General features: G+C 37.6%; 1 protein-coding gene across 13 annotated transcripts in view; it reads left to right on the forward strand.

Moving 5' to 3' along the window:
- LOC147364665 (uncharacterized) overlaps positions 1–18,304 on the forward strand; it is a 523,181-nt gene that overhangs the window by 360,398 nt on the left and 144,479 nt on the right. For 2 of the 13 annotated variants that reach the window (XR_015134813.1, XR_015134821.1), the window contains 2 exons: positions 7,850–7,931; positions 9,746–10,279. The exons of 8 other annotated variants lie outside the window; for them this stretch is intronic. The gene's annotated coding sequence lies outside the window, so the exon portion shown is untranslated. Of the gene's footprint in view, positions 1–7,849; positions 7,932–9,745; positions 10,281–18,304 lie in introns of those variants that run through there. 3 more of the 13 variants (XR_015134826.1, XR_015134836.1, XM_086321639.1) reach the window with 3 other exon arrangements.

The following is an 18,304-nucleotide window of genomic DNA, read 5'->3' on the forward strand; positions in this document are numbered from 1 at the left end:
GATGCCTTTGGAACCATAATGAATGCTTGAATACTATTTAACATGTTGCAAAGTATTTTAAAACCAGGATTTAAAAACTTTGTATTTTATCTTGTATATCATTAGCTAAGGGAAGAATGCAAGGATATATTTTCATCTGAAAGAATAAATGCACAGGTCAAATACTATGTAATATTTTTGGATAGGCAATGTAGAGTATTTATATATGAAATCCTTCTCCTTTGGGGTGAATACTCACATGTAATTCCTATGCAACATAATTTTATTGATTGTCCTGAGTGATCAGATCTCTATCTACCTTTGTCCTATTTCTTGGATATTTATTCCAACTAAGTCTATTAGTCTTCTGCTTCATTATTTTTTTTTAAATTTTATTATTATTATTTTTTTTACTTTACAATATTGTATTGGTTTTGCCATACATCAACATGCATCTGCCATGGGTGTACACGTGTTCCCCATCCTGAACCCCCCTCCCACCTCCGTCCCCATACCATCCCTCTGGGTCATCCCAGTGCACGATCAAAAAGCATGTATTAAACATCTTTTAAACACATGGTTTGTATTGGGTTGGCCAATAAGATGGTACAGAAAAACCCAAATGAACTTTTTGGCCAACCCAGAACTTGGTTCTCAGGATGCAAAGATACATCTTTTATTTCTTAGACATACGAACCTAGCAAGGGAAATAATATAAAAATTGTTGTTGTTATTTAATCACCAAGTCGTGCCTGACTCTTTTGTGACGGCTTCTCTGTCCAAGGCATTATCCCAGGCAAGAGTATTGGAGTGGGTAGCCAGCTATTCCCTTCCTCAGGGGATCTTCCCAACCCAGGGATCCAGCCCAGGTACCCTGCTTGGCAGGCAGATTCTTTACCACTGAGCCACCTGGGAAGTCCAAAGATAAGAATACCCACACTACAATGTGAAATTGCTAAATAAAGGTACATTTCTGGTAGTAAAGGTAGTACAGAGGAGGGAGCAACTGATTTATCTTGGAAAACAAAGGAATTATTACAGTCTTCTCTATTGGCTCTCAAATAGGTGTGTGTGCTCAGTCACTCAGTCGTGTCCAACTCTTTGTGACTCTATGGACTGTAGCCTGCCAGGCTTCTCTGTCAATGGGCTTTCCCAGGCAAGAATACTGGAGTGGGTTGCCATTTTCTCCTCCAGGGGATCTTCCCAAACCAGGGGTCAAACCTGTGTCTCTAATGCCTCCTGCATTGAAAGGTGGATTCTTTACCACTAGCACCACCTGGGAAGCTCTTACATAAGGTACTTGTATTTTCTGATTTGCCTGTTGTTCGTCATTTATGATTCCTTTCCCAGGGTGAATATTAATAGCTCCCTCTTTCACAATCAAAAGTACCCTGATATGCATGACACAGTCATTAGGTCATCCTACTCTTAAAGACTGAGACTAAAAATATTATCTGGATCCAGGTTACCAAAACCCATGTATCCCTAGGTAAGTGATTTGACCTGTTGCCCACAGGTTTTGGGAATCCTGGGTGTCAGTAGGAAGTTGTATTAGAAAGGTGGCTCTGCTGGCAATGTGGAGAATGCAGTGGAGGAGAAAGCTTGAAAAAAAATAGTTTAGGTGGTTATTGTAATTGTGTATATATCAGTAAATTAGATCCTGAAATAAAGTGATCCTGGGGATAGAAAAGAGGAAATCAGAAAAAACAAACTCGAGATAAACACTCTGTTTGCTGTAATATTACACTAATGTATGCAGTTTACTGTGATTTAGAATGAATACTTTTGCTTTCCTAAATTATAATTAATGTTACATACAACCATCACTTTTGAATTCTTATAACTATTAGAGACAATTTTGAAATAGCTGACAGTAAACTTTACAGGCTTCTTTTGTGGAAGACCAAATTCAACTCAATACAACAATTTTTAAGAATTATATGTAGAAGCTTTATGATTTTTAACTCTTGGGATAAACCAGTGGTTTATAAGGGAATGACCCAGATATTTAAAAATATTTAATTTATATCTTCAAGTTTGAAGATTTAGCAACTTATTCATTTTCCTTCCCACATACTTGTATGTAAAGGTCTCACCATTTACCACTCAACAGTATTCATTGGCAGTGAATAGGCAGCTGTTCAACACATTTATGGGCGTCATAAATCCAGCTGTTTTCATTTTCCATTACCCAGGTTCCTATAGTAACCAGTGACATTCAGGGCTGACTTAACAATTCACATGGCACTAAAACTGCTTCTGCTTTTACTCAGATGAGTTTCAGTTGCTTAATACACCCTAATTTCCTACCTTTCACATCTTTTCATTCCATGTCTATCCTGTTCCAATCCATCCTCCAACATGTTTCTTAGCTTAAAAATGTAGCAATCACAGTTTTTCTCAAAGCAATCACTGGATTCAGATAGAGTGTTGACATTCAGCAAGCAGATGAGTACATTTTAGAAACTTCAGCTTCGAATGGGTTAACCAGAGGAAATTCTCATAACTGGAGTGATACTTTAGGGTTTTAATGTTTTGGTCACAGAAAATTTAACTGAGCTCTGTTGTGAACCAGATGTTCATATATCATATTTGAAAACTTCCTTATTTACTTTGGAATATGATTTGAACTTCCTTGGGCATAATCTCTTACTATTTCATAAAAGCAGGAAATGTCTTTTCCATTTGTCGAATTTGAGCATCAAGGGTATGATACAACCATTATATATGCCAGTACAAAAATCACTAGACTAGGTGATTTTTCACTTTTATCACCTTCTTAAAAATTTTTGGCCTACCCCCTCTAACCTACTTTGTGGGAGTGACAGTCAATAAAATGACAGAATCTTTTTATTTTGATCTGGTGAAATAGGTTGAATGAGACAGGCATGGTTTGAATGTGGATTTTGCCACTTACCAACTTGTGAACAGAGTATGTGAAAACTTTACTGAACTCTGTACTCTAAAGGAGACAAAACAAACCCATAGCTTGTATGGTCCTACATAACCTGGCTTTTACTGGCTTCTCACACCTTGTCTGATGGTACCCCCACCCCCAGAACTCCCTTGCTTATTCCATGTACCTCACTGAAGCCTGTTTCTTGAACATGTCAAGTTAATTCAGCTGGCTTTGCTTTTGACCCTCCCTCTGTCCAAAACCTTCCTTTTGGGTCCTCCAAGCTGGGTTCTTTCTCATCACTTATATCTGATCTCAAATAGTTTCTTTTAAGAGAGATTTTTTTCTAAATTAGCCTCTCACATCCTCCACACCTTAAGTCTGCTTTTTTTCTTTATAATACTCATCACTAGCCAAAATTATCTCTTTAACTTGTGTCTTGTCTTCTTCTTCCCATGAAATTTTCCATGAAGGGAAGGACCTTCATTGCTTTCTTTACAGCTTTGTCTCCAATGCTCAACCAACACCTGACAAATGGTAGGGGCACACTGAATGTTTACTGAATGAATGAATGAATATATATTGGTTTTTACAGGGATATTAAAAGTGAAGTGCAAAGATAGAGGACAACAATAGAATGGGAAAGACTAGAGATCTCTTCAAGAAAATTAGAGATACCAAGGGAACATTTCATACAAAGATGGGAACAGAAATGGTATGGACCTAACAGAAGCAGAAGATATTAAGAAGAGGTGGCAAGAATACACAGAAGAACTGCACAAAAAAGATCTTCATGACTCAGATAATCATGATGGTGTGATCACTCACCTAGAGCCAGACATCCTGGAATGTGAAGTCAAGTGGGCCTTAGGAAGCATCACTACAAACACAGCTAGTGGAGGTGATGGGATTCTAGTTGAGCTATTTCAAATCCTAAAACATGATGCTGTGAAAGTGCTGCATTCAATACAGCAGCAAATTTGGAAAACTCAGCAGTGGCCATAGGACTGGAAAATGTTAGTTTTCATTTCAATTTCAAAGAAAGGCAATGCCAAAGAATGCTCAAAATACCACTCAATTGCACTCATCTTACACATTAGTAAAGTAATGCTCAAAATTCTCCAAGCTAGGCTTCAATAATACGCAAACCATGAATTTCCAGATTTTCAAGCTGGTTTTGGAAAAGGCAGAGGAACCAGAAAACAAATTGCCAACATCTGCTGGATCATTGAAAAAGCAAGAGAATTCCAGAAAAACATCTATTTCTGCTTTATTGACTGTGTTAAAGCCTTTAACTGTGTAGATAACAACAAACTGTGGAAAATTCTTCAAGAGATGGGATAGCAGACCACTTGACCTGCCTCCTGATAAATCTGTATGCAGGTCAAGAAGCAACAGTTAGAACTGGACATGGAACAACAAACTGCTTCCAAATAGGAAAAGGAGTATGTCAAGGCTGTATATTATCACCCTGCTTATTTAGCTTATATGCAGAGTACATCATGAGAAAAGCTAGGCTAGATGAAGCACAAGCTGGAATCATGATTGCTGGGAGAAATATCAATAATAACCTCAGATATGCAGATGACACCACCCTTATGGCAGAAAGTGAAGAAGAACTAAAGAGCCTCTTGATGAAGTGAAAGAGGAGAGTGAAAAAGTTGACTTAAAGCTCAACATTCAGAAAACTAAGATCTTGGCATCCGGTGCCATCACTTCATGGCAAATAGATGGGGAAACAGTGGAAACAGTGGCTGACTTTATTTTTTTGATCTCCAAAATCATTGCAGATGGTGACTGCAGCCATGAAATTAAAAGACACTTACTCCTTGGAAGGAAAGTTATGACTAAGCTAGACAGCATATTAAAAAGCAGAAACATTACTTTGCCAACAAAGGTCCATCTAGTCAAAGCTGTGGTTTTTCCTGTGGTCATGTATGGATGTGAGAGTTGGAGTATAAAGAAAGCTGAGTGCCAAAGAATTGATGCTTTTGAACTGTGGTGTTGAAGAAGACTCTTGAGAGTCCCTTGGACTGCAAGGAGATCCAATTAGTCCATCTTAAAGGAAATCAGTCCTGAATATTCATTGGGAGGACTGATGTTGAAGCTGAAACTCCAATATTTTGACCACCTGATGCAAAGAGCTGACTCATTTGAAAAGACCCTGATGCTGGGAAAGATTGAAGGTGGGAGGAGAAGGGGGTGACAGAGGAAGAGATGGTTGGATGGCATCACTGACGTGATGGACATGAGTTTGAGTAAAGTCTGGGAGTTGGTGATGGACAGGGAGGCCTGGCATGCTGCAGTCCATGGGTTCACAGAGTCTGACATGACTGAGCATCTGAACTGAATAAGTGAAGCACTTGACTCAGGGTAGATGCTTAAATGATGGCGTTTTTTCTTATTAAGTATACAAGTAGTATTTGCCTGTGAAAGTTGTCAAGTTTTTATTCTAGTACAGATATTAAGTTATTCAGAAATAAATGATCTTTCTAAAGAAATCCTCCACAAGATAATTTACTTGAAGTATGCCATCAGTTTCCTTTTTGAATCCTGACTGATACATCATCTTTGTTCATCAAACAAAAGATTGCTTATTATTTTTCATATTAAGTGGTTTTTTTGGTATGATTTTTAGGAACACTTCTTTCCACATCTGAGTAAGAATAACTACTCTTACCTTTGTTGTTTTCTTGTTTCTTATATGTATCTATCACATCGCTTACAATACTTTATTGCATCTTGGTGGTAAAGTATCAGTAATCTTTATTAGACTCTGCCCTTGAGGAGAAGGCTTATGTCTTATTTGTCTTGGTATTTGTAACACCAGCTACATTGCTGACTTCTTAGTGGCCACTTGATGATTAATTGTTGAACGAATAACTCTGAAAACTATCATGTACCATATGCATTTTAGGAGTTTGTATTTTTGTCTTGATAGGAGTGTGTCTTTTTACTGTGATTGCCAAGACCTTAAATTCTGGTCCACAGTGATGATATTAGGAATTTTATAGATTTTGCACTTATTCTGAAAAGGTGATAATTAACACAACTCAGTGCTACAGTAAAGCTAAGGAAGTAGGTCAGGTTAACTGTGTGGGTGCAAACTGTGGATATTCAGTGGGGCAGTTAAGGGAAAAGACACTGCAAGGAGTTTAAGTTGACAACAATATTAAAGATTTCCATCCCAAATTAATTCCAATAAATAACTATATACAGTTTTTAAAAACAGTGAAAAACTATTTTACAATGAACAAAAGTTTGTTTTTAGATACTGGTCTTCCTGATTCAGAGTTAGGTTCTAGTGCTTTTCAAAAGGCACAAGCTTTGTCTTCTTCCTGAAATTGGTTCCTACTTTTGTTTTTCATAATTAAGACATCAAAGGACAAATGATCATGATGGACTGTGTTTTATAATGATAGTGTATTCAGGGTGTTTATAAATTATATTTCAAATTTAAAGTATCACTGGCTATTTTAGATAGAATTATATCTTTACATAAGCAAGCCAGCAACCATTTAAATATACTCTAGGTATGTAATTAATAATGGTGCTCACAATATTAGCAGGAATATGTATTGTTCTCCATTGTTTTTTAATTATATTAAAAGAGTAAGTGGAAATTCACCTACATGGCAAAAGAATATGAAGAAAGCAGTATATAACTTGTTTAAATGTCTCTTAAGACAAATTCAGGTAACCCCATTTATTCAAACCATGTCTTCAGTGAAAGTCTTGTTAATGGCTTCAAATCTTCCAGATCTGGTTTACTTTAATCTGTATAGATTATTTTACTCTTTCTTCCAGGACTGAAGACCACACCAAAGTCTAGTATGCATGTGATGACTTTCTTGGTTACTTGATGAAGATTTTAGAGTCAGTATTTTACATCACTCTGATTGTCAGATTGTATCTTTTAGATGTCAAAAGGCATGAGAATAAAGCTGGTTGTATACATGGACAATTAGGAAGCCACTTATTTGGTATGTTTTCAGGGAAAAAATAAAATTTTACCACTTTATCTGTCACCACTTATCTTCCCCATTAATCTAAGCTGATGTCTAAGATTTCTCATCAATTACACTTATTTTGAATTAAAATAACCTCTTTCAATAGACTCTGTTTTAATATAAACATTCAAGCCCTGATGGTGAAATCTTATTAATCAACAAGCATGGATGAACTCATAATAATAGATAAGCTTAAAAATGAGAATGATGCCCCATAGAATTCCATCTTTGGTCCTTCTTTCTTTCCACACCAATGTTTATACTTGAACATTCTTTTTCACTCCTGCAAAAATATTATTATTTTCCAAGGATGCCCTGGAAGTCACCTACATCAGGAATGACCTCGGGTGCCTGCTAAAATGCAAACTACTAGAGCATTTATCAGGCTTATTGTAACAGAGAATCCTAGGGCAATATTGTGAAATATACACTGAAACATTTTAAACTTTCTAAGTAATCACTGACCTATTGTGATGGCTCTTTGTCTATATCTTGGATTCGTTCCTCTTTTTTTTTTTTTAAAGATACAATTTACAAACAATAACGCTAACCTTTTTAGAGTTTGTAATTCAGTGGTTTTTTAGCATACTCAGAAGGTTTTATGACTATCAATATTATCTGGAAGAGGTTGGAGGCAAGTACTGTGGAGAATTCAGTTATGTGGGAGAGTCAAACAGAGATGTATTAAAAGATTTAGATGTATCGTTAAGTGTTACAGATGCTTACATTAGATATTGTGTGGTTTCATCACTTTCAATAGTAACATTTAAAGTATCTCTGCAGAAATAGTGCATGGTGGCGCTGGGGGTGGGGGTGAGGATAAGTATTGTTCCAAATTGAAAAGGTGAGTCCTTACTCCATGTAGTATTTATGTAGTATATGTTTGTGGCATTTATATAGTAAAACATAAAAGAATGGTCCATGTAAAACAGTACATCTGATGGTAAGTCCCTGTGACTCTCAGGCTGAAGAGCTGCTTTGGACACTTCCCTTCTTCCAACCCTTAATACAAACTGTGTAGAAGACAGCTGTTCACATCGTCACAGGTGAGAATGGGCCTTATTAGGCTCAGCCTCTCAAGTGCTATCCACTTTCCCTGTAGTCAGGTGTATGATACTAGCTAATGGCCTCTTCACCAAATAAAGCTGAAAAACTTTCATTAATAAGAACTCTGAAAGCAAAAGCATAATGTTTTAAGTCACAAGCATTAAAAGTGAAATTCTCCCCCTTGACCCTCAATAATATTAGTTTTTATTTATAATAGAAGTCTAAGAATGTTATTTACATATATGTATTTAAGGATTATTTGCTTCTTAGTATTTGCCAAATTTCTTTGAGTATTCTTTTTAGTTATTTCTTTTCATGGAATTTCTCTTTTTAAAGTTGGAACAACAGATGGGTTGGATCAATATAGTCAGAAAAGTCACAGAGTGATGCCTTTAAGTCATTGCCAAGTTTGGGATTTTCAAAAATGCAGTTGAAATTCTAATGGCTGTTTTTTATGGTGGAAATTAGAGTGAGGATTTTGAAAGGGTCAACATTCAGAAAACTTAGATCATGGCATCCGGTCCCATCACTTCATGGCAAATAGATGGGGAAACAGTGGAAACAGTGGCTGACTTTATTTTTCTGGGCTCCAAAATCACTGCAGATGGTGATTGCAGCCATGAAATTAAAAGACACTTACTCCTTGGAAGGAAAGTTATGACCAACCTAGACAGCACACTGAAAAGCAAAAACATTACTTTGTTCACAAAGGTCTGTCTAGTCAAGGCTATGGTTTTTCCAGTGGTCATGTATGGATGTGAAAGTTGGACTGTGAAGAAAGCTGAGTGCTGAAAAATTGATGCTTTTGAACTGTGGTGTTGGAGAATACTCTTGAGAGTCACTTGGACTGCAAGGAGATCCAACCAGTCCATCCTAAAGGAAATCAGTCTTAAATATTCATTGGAAGGACTGATGCTGAAGCTGAAACTCTAATCCTTTGGCCACCTGATGTGAAGAGCTGACTCATTTGAAAAGACCCTGATTCTGGGAAAGATTGAGGGCAGGAGAGGGGGATGACAGAGGATGAGATGGTTGGATGGCATTACCAACTCAATGGACATGGGTTTGGGTGGACTCCAGGAGTTGGTGATGGACAGGGAGGCCTGGCGTGATGTGGTTCATGGGGTCGCAAAGAGTCGGACACAAGTGAGTGACTGAACTGAACTGAATTATATTAATTCATAAACACCTGACTTGTGTTTGAGAAAAATTGATGCTCAGCACAGGTGCATTTTTTGTGCAATGTTTTTTAAGGCAAGGATTTGTCAGATCTCCTTTTCGTGAGTGAAAGCTACTTTCTGAGTGATAGTGTACAAAAGTGCCCAATTTGAAATACAATAAGGCTGATTTATTAAAACCAAGTTCCATATATGTAAGTGATTCTTCAATTATTTGACTAAATTAAATATTTTTAACCAAACTGATTTGAATATAGACAATATTTGAATACCAAAAATATGTCTCATCTCTTTGGGGAATAATATATTTGGCCTTGTTATCTTAAGGAAGCTCTGAAGAATTTTTCTCCTCCCTTACCTAGTGTTTCATGTAAACACATGACTAAGATTGCAAATTATAGGACAAAGTGGATTCTTTTTTTTCCTCCCACTCCTCCAAACTTTAAGTGTCCCAAGAGAAAGGTTTTAATGAAATCACCATCTCAGCCTTAGCTATTGCATCTAGCCCAACACTGGGAATACTTGTTATAGGCAAGTTGAAAATTTTTAAATCATGAAAGATTTACATGAATGACGTAAGGTTTGAAATGTTTTATGGCATGTTCATTCACACTAAATCAGCCTTTGCTTTTTAGATTTTTCTTGAAAGACACTTATGCAAATCCAAAATGACAGGAATGGATTTAAAATGAGTTTCAGCATCTGAAGATTAGCAAAAGACGACAGACTCATAAAGTGCCATACTTTTTCTGAGGATGAAAACTTCGAGACATTGTAAGCTGGAGCAGACTGGAATGAGAATAGATAAACAGACTAAAGCTATTAATTTCATCTTTGTTATTGAAGCAGCTCAATCCTTTACTCTCAGGATGCCTTCACATCTGTTCCATGGTCTTTGGGAAGCAATACCATCTATGGCATATAAATGGCCCTGCTCAAAGGCTTATCTTCTGTGTTTTCCTTATCATGTTGCATTGAACTAAGCATAGAAGAGTTTTTACATATTAGTAAAATCTTTATGGCAAAGGACTGAATAGTTATTTGATGAATTTGGTACTGTTCTTCACAGAAGTTGACTTTTCCCATGACAGAGTATAAAAAGATGTGCTATGTCACTTTTTAGTCATCAAATAAATATGTGATTAGTTGTATGTCAATCCAGAGAACTTGTTTATTGCTCTCCCTTCTTAGTTTTCAGACGTCTGTTTTCATTTTCCCATATTAACTGCCTCTATCAACAGACTCCAGGGAAGTGAAGGGCTCAAGTTTTGGTAATCAGTCATTTGATTTTTTGACAATGTGGTGAAGAATATAAAAAAGTGAACAAACAACTCTAGTAACACTAAGTGCTACAGAGAAGAATTACAGTTAAGATGGTTGTGGCAGGTGGTATTTTCCGAATATGGTTGCAAGACCAGCATCCACACTCCATGCTCTTCAATGTGACCTTGACCTCCACCATCAAGAGGTGGAGTCTAATTCCCCTTCTCCTGATTCTGGTCTGGCCATAGTGATATTCTTGTTTCCAGTAAAGTGATTCTGAAGTCATGCTGCAGGGTTTCTCTGCTGGGTCAGAAGGAGTGTGACAGCTTTTGCCGTGGACTCTTGGAACCCTGCTTCCTGCTTGCCCCTTTTTAGAAGTTTCCCTTTTTGGCCTTGGGCCCTTTGACCTGGACTAGTAGGCTGCTCAGAGCCCCATGTCTCAGAGTGTTATTGTACTAGAAAATTCCAAGAAATCATTCCAAAGACCTCTTTTTTGTGTGCCTGGTATTGGCTAGGGCTAGTGATGCTAAGAAGTGACTTAGCAGCAGCAGCAGCAGTGATGCCATCTGGACAGGATGCCTCAGGCTGGACTGAATCTTAGACCCGCAGATCCGCTTCTCTGATCCTCTGTACTAGACCCACGGTTGAGCAGCAGACCTGAGGATTGTGCCTTGAGAGCTGTCCAGGAGCTCTGCACCTGGGCCCAAGTTCTAGGAGGGCAGCTCCTTGAGCTGTTCTCTCTTTCTGGCCTGTGTCATGTTTATTTGGGGAGATAATGTGAGTTTGTGTTGTCAGAATAGTGCTGACATGATGACTTGGGGTGACTCAGTCACACTCTAGATTCAGGATGCACCTAGAGCTCAGAGCTAGTGAAGGTCCAGAGCTCTGACAGTCCTCAGAATGAGGGCTTGAGTTGTCATCCAGGTTGTGACGACAGAGTGGACCTCAGTCTACAGCATGGGAGTCTTAAGTTGGGATGATGAGTAAGGGACATTCCTTACACTAGGGGAACTAACTGCTCTATTCACTTTGCCTAGAGCACGCAATAGACAGTTATAAGGAAGAAGCACACTCCATGTGCGCACATATGAGCACACGCATGCATACGCCCAGTACTTAGTCTATAATGAGCCCCTCTAGGAAGTATATGCTGAATTGGTTTGTTGAATTAAAAAGTTGCCAGTACTCAGATCTTCTGTATTCACAAAAATAATTGGTCAGATCAGAACAAAAATAAATTTAAGGTATAAACTTTAATTCTGGGTGGATCAATTATAGAAGCTTTAGGACTTGTCAGTTTTGCGTGTTTTCATTCTCAACTTCCGCTGCCCCAGACAGTGTTTGTCTTGCTTGGCTTTGAACCTGTGGGGTGAGCATACCATGCTCCCTTAGCAGTGCTATTGCATTGTTATAAGAATACTTGCTCTTAAGGAATTAATAGGAATTACCTTTTTAAAAATAGAAGGTCTTAATTAATTCTTCATATGTTCCAGATACATTTTTTCCTGAAGAAATCCAGATGGCTTCAAAACAGTAGTATATTTGTTACTGTTAGAAAATGCCTCCTCTTGTATGAAAAATGGCTGTTATACCATCAAACATATGTATTGGCATATACACCCAACAGTGTATTATTCTATAAGGAAATAACTCACACAAGCATTGTTAAGTTTCTTCATATAAATTTTTTAAAAAATAGGCTTAAAATTGTTGAAACCTTAACATCTTTTTTTTATAAAAATATATTTCAATTATACTCTTTAAAATTCAGTTAATATTTTCTACATCATTTGGATGAAGAGAGGTAATTCAGGTATTTAGAATTGCTTTCATATGGTAGATATATTCTCACTACAAATATTTTTTTAATTATAAAGAATTGCAAATCATAAAAAATCTTTCATGTACTATAAGATACTGTCTTAAGTGTGTTTCATGAATTAACTCATACAGTTCTCACAGAAACCTTATGAAGTAAGCATATAAGTTCCAGGGGGATCATTTAATTTATATCAGGTTAACATAACTAGTAGGTAATAGATTTGCCACTTGTGCCTATGTGGACTGGCTTAAAAGTGTGAGCACTTAACCACTATGCTTTTGATGTTATGAAGTTAAATATAAATATTTCCATTATTAGGCTAATGAGAAGTTTTCAGTTTGAGATGGAACGAATAATCTGAGTGTGGTAAACTAACATATGAAGTAGAATGTGGCAAACAGTATCAACAACCATAGATTCCATTGCTTTCCAAGCGTATCCTTTCAAGGGGGATACCTACAAGTGAAACCTGGTAGAGGTTAAAGATGGTATCAAATGGAGCAACTTTGAATACACATCCATTCATCCATCAATCTATTAACTTAGTAAGTATTCATGAAATGCTTTATCACATAATATCTGTAAGTTACAATGCTAAAGACTATGAAAAATACAAAATATAAAATATGACTCCTTTCCCCATGACCCCTATTTAAAAATGACATTTTAAGTATGAACAAATGTAAGTGCTTTAGGGTATTACTGAAATTTTGCTTTAAGGTTGGGATAATCATACTGATAATATAGATAAGATGGTTTCATAGGCCCCAAAATATACAACACAGAGTAATCACACCTTCATAAAGTACTTGCTGGAGTTGTATACAGCTTCCCAGATGATTCTTAGGCTCACTACATTTTGAGAACTATGCAGACATTAATCTTGAACTTTTATATTTTATTGTATGTCACATTATACATTATATTTGTTGTATGTCCTTAATTTTTTGTGATGGCATATATCCTTTGGCAGTTTACAAAGCCTATACAGATGTATGCTCATTAAATATTAGGAGCAGAAGTGGAACACAGTATGGTGAGTGTTTTGAGTTGAAGTGTGTTTTTCCTCAAAAGTCATATTTTGAAGCCCTAACTCCCACTGCTAATAAGTGACCTTATTTAGGACTAGGGATGCTTTCAATGTTATTACAGTTGACCCTTGAACAGCATGGGAGTTAGAGGCTCTGATCTGTACTGTAGAAAATCTGCATATGGCTTATAGTTGGCCCTCTGTATTGTGGTTCCTCTGTATCCTCAGCTCCTTTGTATTCATGGTTCTCTGTGGTTTCAGCCAACGGAGGATCATATAGTGTTGTAGTATTTACCATTTAAAAAAATGTGCATATAAGTGGACTGGGCCTGGTGGTCTACAGTCCATGGGGTCATGAAAGAGTTGGGCACAACTTAGCAACTACACACATACACACAGTTCAACCCATGTTGTTGAAGGGCCAACTGTAGTTAAGATAAAGTCACTCTGAAGCAAAGCGGATTCCTGTCCATCATGACTGGAATCCTTTTAGTAAAGGACATACACACAGGTAGAACACCACTGAAGACTGAGTTATGCTGCCACAAACTAAAGAACTACTTAGTAGGCCTGCAACAGATTTTTCCTTAGCACTTTCAGATAGAGCATAGCTCTGCTGACACCTTGATCTCAGACTTCTCGTTTTGAAAAGAGTGAGACGACAAATTTCTATTATTTAAGCAACTCAGTGTGTTACACTGTGTTATGGCAGCCTTAGCAAACTAATACAGTGGGGAAGGAAGATAATTTTTTCCAAAATACTTGATTAGGCCTCTAGATTATTATTGCATGTAAGTAACTTACAGATACATTAAGATATAGTTGCCTAGAACTATTCTAAAAGTGAAAGGATAATTGGGAAGTAAGTTAATGGTTAAAAAAACAATAAAAGTGAAAGAAAGTGTTAGTTGCTCAGTTGTGTCCTATTCTTTGTGACCCCATGGACTGTAATCCACCAGGTTCCTCTGTCCGTGGAATTCTCCAGGCAAGAGTACTAGAGTGGGTAGCCATTTCTCCAGGGGATCTTTCGAACCCATGGATCAAACCCAGGTCTCTTGCACTGCAGGCAGATTCTTTACCACCTGGGAAGCCAAAATGAACTTTAGCTCTAGAAAGATCTGGATCCTAAATTTAGGTCCACTGCTTATTATTTATGTCACCTACAGTACATTAATTTTTCTTAGCCTTTGTATTCTCATCTGTTGAGCGGTAATGGTAGTAAATGTATATCTTATATAGTTGAGGTAAGTGCCTGTGTGCGTGCTAAGTCGCTTCAGTTGTGTCTGACTCTTTGCAACCCTATGGACTGTAATCCGTCAGGCTCCTCTGTCCCTCATTTATCCAGGCAAGACTACTAGAGTGGGTTGCCATGTCCTTCTCTAGGGGATCTTCTTGACCCAGAGATCGAACCCACATCTCTTATGTCTCTGCATTGGCAGGTAGGTTCTTACTGCTAGAGCCGCCTGGGAAGCCCAGTTCCGGTACAAAGAGATAATATCTGAAAACAGAAAACACCTTAAAACAGTGTTTGGTACTATGGAAGCACTCAGTAAATGAAAACTCTTGTTTGTACTTATTATTATCCATCAGTTAGTGTTAAGTCTACAGTGATTCCTCTACAGAAAGAGAGCAAAACTGATTTTATTTTTGCTTTTATTCTCCATTATACTAGTATATGAGAACCTGGCAACTTGTTTGAGTTGATGGCTAGAAGAGGGTTATGGATGTATCATTATGAAACTTCCCAGGCAATTTATGGATGGATGGAATTTATAGCTTTGTAAGTAAAGTGATTTAACTGTTAAATAAATATGTTAATTTATTTACAATATAATACAGTGCTGACCCAGACTGAAGAGTGTGTTCACCAAATCAAACATTTCCAGCCTAGAAAGTTCCACTCATAAGGTATTTTTCTTTCTGTCCCAGGACATTTTACTTTGTATATGCAAAAAATACAGTGGGACAACACTTAACTCAAGGTAATGCTTTCTCATTTCCAAATTTAGGAAGTTTAAAGAAGAAAATAAAAACCACTATTCACAATAGCCATAGATAAGAAACAAGCACTAAATTCTTGATGTATATCCATATATGTGTATGTATGTTATACATAACATATATATAACATGTATATATGCATATATATGGTTAAAAATAAATAAACATAGCTCAGTCTGTCTATATATAATTTTAAAAAACTTTTATATGCTGAACATGAATATAATTTTTTAAGACTATGAGGCTAATAACTTCAAATATGTGTCCATATATTTGTATAGTCCAAAACTTAGTAGATCCTATATTGTGTATATTTTCATTGTTTTAAAATACTGAAAAGTATGAGTGTGACTATTCTTTAATATATTTCTTTGTGAAATTCTCTAAGTTTTCCTTAGAGTAAACTGAAAGTTTGAGTCCTTATTAATGACCACATAAACCTTGGTTTCAGGTAACTGACATGTAAAAATAATTCAAGAAATCTGACTTGGGATGCATTTTCACATAGAGCCTATTTTGACTAAATTCAGTGAAAAATAAAGTTGTAATTAAATAATGAATAAATTTCATATGTCATTTTTATGACATGCTGCTGCTGCTGTCGCTTCAGTCGTGTCCAACTCTGTGTGATGGCAGCCCACTAGGCTCCTCTGTCCCTGGGATTCTCTAGGCAAGAACACCGGAGTGGGTTGCCATTTCCTTCTCCAATGCATGAAAGTGAAAAGTGAAAGGGAAGTTGCTCAGTCGTGTCCGACTCTTAGCAACCCCATGGACTGCAGCCCACCAGGCTTCTCCATCCATGGGATTTTCCAGGCAAGAGTACTGGGGTGGGGTGCCATATGAAACCCAAATACCAGGTTTCTTGTTTTAATGTCCTCTAAATAAGGCCTTTGGTTGCCTGGACTCCAAGTTGGCCATAAAACAACATTGTCCCATAGCTGTCATTATCATTATGATAACAGCTAACATTTGTGAAATGCTGCAATGGGTGCTTTTTGCATTATTTTAATAAATCCTTTCAGAGCACTATGTAGAAGGCATTATCATGTCCATTTTGAATTGGAAAAAAAGCAGCCTAAGAAATAAGTCACTTTCCAACATCCCACAGTAAATGGCAGAACAAGTTGAAAGTCAAGCCCAGGGCTGTCTGCCTTCAGAGCACAGACTCTTATGTAATATGCCCTGTGTGTTAGTCACTCAGCTGTGTCCAACTCTTGGTGACCCCATGGAATGTAGCCCACCAGGCTCCATTGTCCATGGGATATGCCAGGCAAAAATACTGGAGTGGGTTACCATTTCCTTCTCCAGGATTATGCCCTGTGACCTCTCCAAACATTTAGGGATTCTTAGGATTCTCAAAACTGTTCACAGTTTGGATCCGCTGTGCTGTACTGTGCTGTTCTAAGTCACTTTAGTGGTGTCTGACTCTTTGCGGTCCCGTGGACTGTAGCCCTCCAGCCTCCTCTGTCTATGGGATTCTCCAGGCAAGAACACTGGAGTGGGTTCCCATTTCCTTCTCCAGATTTATGCCCTGAGACCTCTCCAAACATTTAGGGATTCTTAGGATTCTAAAAACTATTCAGAGTTTGAATCCACTAGAGTCTCTTGTAATTAGGAACATCCTACACTTTGCTTCATATTTATCCCACTTCAAAATTATATTTCCACTTCCAGAGTGGTACTGGCTTCTTGTTAAATATCTAAGCCCTAACAACATGTTCCAGGGCATTTGAAAGTTTATGCATTTTAGAAGGGAGACCATATAAACTTTGCTCATGGTTCATGCTCCTGAGGCTTCTTGGCAAAGATACTATGTTCTATAAACTTTCACTCTATAAACTAGATCATGAACTTCTTATTGCCAAATTCAAACTTAAATTGAAGAAAGTAGGGAAAACCACTAGGCCATTCAGATATGATCTAAATCAAATCCCTTATGATTATAAGTGAAAGTGACAAATAGATTCAAGGGATTCAATCTGATAGACAGAGTGCCTGAAGAACTATGGACGGAACTATGTTCGTGAACATACGCAACTATGTTCGTGACATTGTACACAAGGCAGTGATCACGACCATCCCCAAGAAAAAGAAATGCTAAAAGGAAAATGGTTGTCTGACAAGGTCTTACAAATAGCTAAGAAAAGAAGAGAAGCTAAAGGTAAAGGAGAAAAGGAAAGATATACCCATTTGGATGCAGAGTTCCAAAGAATAGCAAGGAGAGATAAGAAGGCTTTCCTCAGAGATCAGTGCAAAGAAATAGAGGAAAACAGTAGAATGGGAAAGACTAGAGATCTCTTTAAGACAATTAGAGATACCAAAGGAACATTTCATGCAAAGATGAGCACAATAAAGGACAGAAATGGTATGGAGCTAACAGAAGCAGATGATATTAAGAAGAGGTGGCAAGAATACAAGAAGAATGATACAAAAAAGATCTTCACAACCCAGATAACCACAATTGTGTGAATACTCAATACTCACCTAGAGCAAGACATCATGGAATGTGAAGGCAAGTAGGCCTTAGGAAGCATCACTACGAACAAAGCTAGTGGAAGTGATGGAATTCCAAATGAGCTATTTCAAATCCTGAAAGATGATGCTGTGAAAGTTCTGCACTCAATATGTCAGCAAATCTGGAAAACACAGCAGTGACCACAGGACTGGAAAAGGTCAGTTTTCATTCCAATCCAAAGAAAGGCAATGCCAAAGAATGTTCAAACTGCCGCACAATTGCACTCATCTCACACACTAGTAAGTTCAGTTCAGTTCAGTCGCTCAGTCGTGTCCGACTCTTTGCAACCCTATGAATTGCAGCACTCCAGGCCTCCCTGTCCATCACCAACCCCAGAGTTCACCCAGACTCACGTCCATTGAGTCAGTGATGCCATCCAGCCATCTCATCCTCTGTTGTCCCCTTCTCCTCCTGCCCCCAATTCCTATCAGCATCAGAGTCTTTTCCAATGAGTCAACTCTTCGCATGAGGTGGCCAAAGTACTGGAGTTTCAGCTTTAACATCATTCCTTCCAAAGAAATCCCAGGGCTGATCTCCTTCAGAATGGACTGGTTGGATCTCCT

This window comes from Bos grunniens, chromosome 10 (assembly GCF_055505025.1).
Source record: "Bos grunniens cultivar Pamir isolate PY7600 chromosome 10, Bosgru_T2T1.0, whole genome shotgun sequence".
Classification (NCBI taxonomy): domain Eukaryota; kingdom Metazoa; phylum Chordata; class Mammalia; order Artiodactyla; family Bovidae; genus Bos; species Bos grunniens.